Source organism: Equus caballus, chromosome 25 (assembly GCF_041296265.1).
Source record: "Equus caballus isolate H_3958 breed thoroughbred chromosome 25, TB-T2T, whole genome shotgun sequence".
In the NCBI taxonomy this organism is placed as follows: domain Eukaryota; kingdom Metazoa; phylum Chordata; class Mammalia; order Perissodactyla; family Equidae; genus Equus; species Equus caballus.
In genome coordinates this window covers 26,842,463-26,848,432 of record NC_091708.1, presented here as the reverse complement: position 1 = coordinate 26,848,432, position 5,970 = coordinate 26,842,463, and positions in this window count along the sequence as shown.

Sequence of the window (5,970 nt, the reverse complement as noted above, 5' to 3'; positions counted from 1 at the left end):
ATTCTTTGGGGATGCCTATTTATGGAGTAAAACCATGAAAAATAAAGAGATGATTGGCAAGAAGCCACCTGTCAAGGAGCAGGAATGGTTCTGTCAAGAAGGGCTTTCTAGAAGCTTCTAAGGGGTGGTAACAAAAGTGGTTCCATAGATGTTCATTTAATTATTCCTTAAACTTTACATTTATGTTTTATGCACTCTTCTGTATGTGTGTTTTATTTCACTTTTTTAAAAAAAGGTTTAAAATTTCAGATAAGAATAAGGGAGAAATCCACAAAATTCTACCCCTGATGGTGAACATTTTGGGTTTATTCTCCCAGCCACTTTTTTCTGTGCATATATTGTTTTTCCTAACAAAAGTGAGATCACACTTTAATAAAATTTTGATTTTTCATTTCATTCCTTTGTCAAAGATCGTTCCCAGCCCCCCGCCCCCCCCCCCAGGGGCCCTCCCGCCAGCCTTGCACACGGGTGGGCCCTGGATGGCGGAGCTGCCATTTACCAGCAGCAGGTAGAAGGACACGAGCTGGACTTCCAAGTAGCTTAATTTGCTATCAAACAATGACTTTTGAACTTCTGATAAGAGCCGGACTCCTCCTCCTGCAATTTACAAAGCAACAAGTGCCTCGGACCATTGTCTCATTTTACGGAGAGAGGGACTGAGGACCAGAGAGGGCAGGGACTTGCCCAAGGGCACAGAGCAAGCAGATCAGTAGCCAAACTGGCACCCACTTCTCCCACCCTCTGACCCCCTCTTCGCCACCCGTTACCCCCTCCAATCCAATAGGCCCCTTCCAGCGCTCGGCCTAAATAAAGCGACTCAGGCCCACACCCAGTCCTGCTCCTTGCAGGGGTCAGCTGGCCTCCCCGAGCCTGAGTCGTGCACTCATCACCCCAGGGAGGGAGCAGGGATGGCTCCCAGCGCGGGCCGCTGCCTGCTGGGGCTCCCAGCACCACTGATTACATCATCACTCACGCCTTGTCAAGTCTTATTGCTCCAACATCCCCTAAATGACAAAGTTGGATTCATTAAGTGTAAATTCAATCAAACTTGAGAGAGAGAGAGAAAATAAAAGTGACTCTGAATAAGAGAAATGGAAGCGCTGGTAAGCAGTTGTTACTTTTCCTAGGAGAAGGGGCGCCCAGGCCCCCTCTGTGCTCAAGGTGCCCTGAGGCAGTCTCAGGATGAGGCTGACCCTGGTTCAGGTCTTGCCTCCTGCACTTGTTTGCTGTGATGACTTGGGCATGTGAGGCCACCTCTCTGAGCCTCAGTTTTTCCATCTGTCGTGGGGTAATATCACCCACATGTGACTGCATTGAGGATAAAATGGTACTGTGCACTTTCTCGGTATATTAAAGAAGGGCACATACGAGTTTCCCAGATCTTTCCTGCGACCAAGGCAGCAAACTGTCGAAAGCAGAAATGCACCCGGTCGGGGTTCCTGGGCGGCCTGGGGGTCAGCTTGCGGACGTGAAGGGGGCAAAGGGCAGGAGATGCTGGATGACAGATACAGAGTCAAGTCGCCCTTCCATGGGTTCTCAGAACTGTGAGACTGTGATGCGTGAGACAAAATGCCTTTTATATCAGACCCAGTATACACACACACACACAAGGACACACAGGATTTTCATGTGTGTGGATGTATATAAAAGTGGAACAATTTTTTTGAAAAAAGCAATCAATGTTTAACAATCAATCAATATCTCAGATATTTGCTAGTATTTTAAAAATTCTTTTCTTTTACAGTTAAACACCCACTAAGCGGATTTCAGGACCTACTAATGAAGGCATTGCCCAAGGTCACACAGCGAGCCAGAGGTGAAAGGGAAGCCAGAAGCAGATGTCGCGGCCTCTAGTCCATCCGGGCGCTCTCCCTGCCCTGTCCCCGGGCCGAGTCCAGTTTAGGCTGGGTGACTGCTCATCCCAGAGAGCGCAGCCCAGGAAACAGTGGGAGGTGGAGGACGTGGAGCTTGGATGGGGCCGGGAATCCCCCAGGCTTGAGCGGTAAGACTCCTGGGGAGGCCGCACGCAGGCACCTGCACCCACGGGGACCCTAACTGATAGGGGTGGAGCGCAGGAAGACATTCAGAGACCACCTCTACCTGGGGTCTGATCCCGGCTCCGCCCCTGTGTTATGGCGGGTCCTTGGAACCGACACTGCTGCTCTCTGAGCGTCACTTGCCCCTTTACAGATGGGTGTTGTGGGTGGGGGGCTCCGGTTCCACATCCCAGATGAGGCCGAGTTGATAGGCATCCCACAGGCTGCTTTGAAGCACTGCCACCTACTGGTCACTCCCTCTCATTACACCCCATCACTCGCCGAGGGCTTTATCAAGGTTATAAAAACTCCTTAAATGCTTGGTCCTTTCCAGGGTTCAAAACCCACCCATGTCACGCAAGTTCTTTGAGTCCTCAGAACAACCTTGTGAGAAAAGCAGATGTCCTTATATCCATCTTACATATAAGGAATTTGGGGGCCCGAGAAGTTAAGTGACTCGCTCAAGGACACACAGGATTTTCACACATCGGATGCCCCGACTCCCAGTTCAGTGCTCCTTTTCTGCCCATACCAAGTAACAAAACCCAGCGGGCTGATTAGCTAAAGGCCGAAAGAGAGGAGCAGGGGTGCAGATCTCTGATGGCTAGGGGGGAGGGGAGGACGGGACAGAGCCAGGAAACGCCGTCAGATGTAGCACAGTCCGCCAGTCCTGCTTTGGGCGCTCCAGAAACCTAGACAGAGGAGCAATTCCAACGAGGGCTGTCATCTGGCTCCATTTTGCATGCAGTGGTTTGGCATGCGACCATTACCAGGTTAATCTGGTCCATGCAGACAGCTGAACTGTCCAGCTCAGACGCTGGCAGAATCTGGTTTCATTTGCTTTCGCAACAAGCGTTGAGGTGGCATGCAGTGATGGCTAAGAGGCTGGTTCTAGAATCCTACAGCCTGGGTTCGAATCCCCTCGCTGCCATTTTACCAGTCACGTGACCTCGGGCGAATTATTCCAGCGTCGTGTAAAATGGGAATTCTCAGCTTCTGCATCTGTAAAATGGGGAGACCAGGAGACCTTTATCTCACTGGTGGTTGTATGAATTGAAGGAGCTAATGTATATCAAGCTTTGGAGAGTACCCAGAATCTGGTAGGTACTTACTAAATATTAAATCTTTTTATAAGAGTTGAAAGAGGAGTTTCAGTGACGCCAATTTGGATTAAAATCCTAAGTAGGTCACTGACTCATTTCGCGACCTTGGGCAATCCTCTCCCTTCCCGGGCCTCGCGCACCCACGCAGCTGGGCCGTCCTCCGCCCCCTGGGCCCGCTGCCTGGGGCCCGCGTCCCTCTGCAAGTCCGCGCTCAAGGTCAGCCGGGCGGTGGGTCCCCAGCGTGAGGGCGGGGCGGGCGGGCTGAGACACATCTGCTCCCCTGGCTAGACGCGAGCTCTCCTATTTTCCCCCCTCGGAACTGTTTCATGCAGCAAGGTCAAGTGCGCGGGACTACAAATCAATTTAAACAAGGGCGCCGAGGCGATCCCCTTGAACTCCGGTGACTTCAAATAGCCTGGTCGTCATCCTTAGCCAAACCCCGGTACCCGAGTTCACTTAACCTGTCATCGCCAGCTAATAAATTGTCCTCCGCATGGAAGCCGACCAGAATGAAACCTTGGAGTCGAAGTGAATGTGAGACCCGCTTGGATTCATAGAGCTGCGCCTGCCTCCCCCACCGTGTTCCCGGGATTGCTGGAGACTGGGATGCGTTCTTAGGGAAATGAATATCTTATTCATTAATATCGGGGAAGACCAGCCCAGCCATCTTCATAACGAGCCTGGCTGCTCTGTGAGTAGCCAAGCGTGGCATGGCCTTCCTTGCGGAACGCTTCCAAGTTCCGCCTTAGACACCGGGGTGGAATTGCTTAAAGTGGGGCGAGGTGGAGTGTATTTATTTGGAAAGGAAAGAAAACTAACCCTTAGCGCTTACGGTGTGCCTACTACCATGCTAGGAGCTTGAGATGCAACATTTCGTTTCTTCTCCACAAGTAACTTGTATGGTGGATGTTTTGAAACCAGCTTTTAAAATAACAGCTTAAGGGGCCAGCCGGTGGCGCAGTGGTTGGGTTCAGCGTGCTTCAGCGGCCAGGGTTCACGGGTCCGGATCCCAGGCCTGGACGTTCCCTGCTCGTCAGCCAGGCTGTGGCCGGGACCCCCATACAAAATAGAGGAAGATTGGCACAGATGTTAGCTCAGAGTGGATCTTCCTCAAGCAAGGAAATAAACAAATAAATACCCCCCAAAACATGTTAATTGAGATATGATTTATCTACTCTCTGAATTACTCAGGGTTCTCCAGAGAAACAGAATCAATAGGATATATAGATACAGATAGATAGATATAAATATATATCTAACATATATGTAAATATGCATATTTCTCCTAGAAATATACAAAAAGGGATTTATTGTAACCAGGATTGTGAAGGCTAGGAAGTCCCGCAATCCACCATTTGTAAACTGGAGCCCAGGACAGCCAGTGCCATAGTTCCAGTCCTTGTCAAAGGCCTGAGCACCCAGGGCACTGATGGCGTCCCGTCCAAGGTCAGGAGAAGAGGGGCATCTCAGCACAAGGGTCAGGCAGAGAGAGAGAAGTCAACCTTCTTCTCTTTCTGTTCTATTGAGGCCCTCAACGGGTTAGATGAAGCCCACCCACGTTGGGGGTTCTGGGGAGAGCCATCTGCTTTACTCAGGCCACCAATTCAAATGCTAATCTCCTCCAGAAGCATCCTCACAGCTATACCGGGAATAATGTTTAACCAAATATCTGGGCACCTTGCGTCCCAGTCAGGTTGACACATAAAATCACACCATCAATTCACCTTTTTAAAGCACGCAGGTCAGTGGTTTCAGTATATTTACCAAGTTGTGCAACCATACCGTCATCTAATTTCAGAACATTTCATCACCCCTCAAAGAAACCCCTCACCCATTGACAGTCACTCTCCATTGGCCCCGTCCTTCAGCCCCTGGAAACCACTAGTCTACTTTCTGTCTACATGGATCTGTCAAATCTAGACATTTCATATAAATGAATCATATAATATATGGCCTTTAGTGACTGATTTCTTTTTTTTTTTTTTCCTGAGGAAGATTAGCCCTGAGCTAACTACCGCCAGTCCTCCTCTTTTTGCTGAGGAAGACTGGCCCTGAGCTAACATCCATGACCATCTTCCTCTACTTTATATGTGGGATGCCTACCACAGCATGGCGTGCCAAGTGGTGCTGTGTCCGCACCCAGGATCCGAACTGGCGAACCCAGGGCCGCAGAGAAGCAGAACATGCACACTTTAACTGCTGCGCCACCTGGCCGGCCCCTGATTTCTTTTACTTACCATGATGTTTTAAAGGTCATCCATGTGGTAGCGTGTATCAGTACTTCACTCCTTTTTATGGCTGAATAATATTCCATTGCATGGATTTAGCACATCGTATTCATCCTATTTTCAGTTGACGGACATTTAGGCAGTTTCCACTTTTTGCCTATTATGAATAATGCTGTTAGGAACATTCGTGTACACATTTTTGTGTAGACATATGTTTTCAATTCTCCTGAAATTGGGAGTAAGAATTGCTAAGAGTGGAATTGCTGGGTCATATGGTAACTGTGTGTTTAATTTTCTGAAGAACCACCACACTGTTTTCCAAAGCGGTGGCACCATTTTTCCAACCAGCAATGTACAAGGGTTCCAATTTCTTCGCATCTTTGACAATACTTGTTACTGCCCACCTTTTTGATGATGGCCATACCAGTGGACGTGCAGTGGCATCGCACTGTGGTTTTGATTTGCGTTTCCCTGATGGCTAATGATGTTGAGCATCTTTTTATGTGCTCGTCGGTCATTTGTGTGTCTTCTTTTGAAAATACACACATTTGAGAAATGTATATCCAAATCTTTTGATACCTGATTAAAAATCCAATTTCTAAT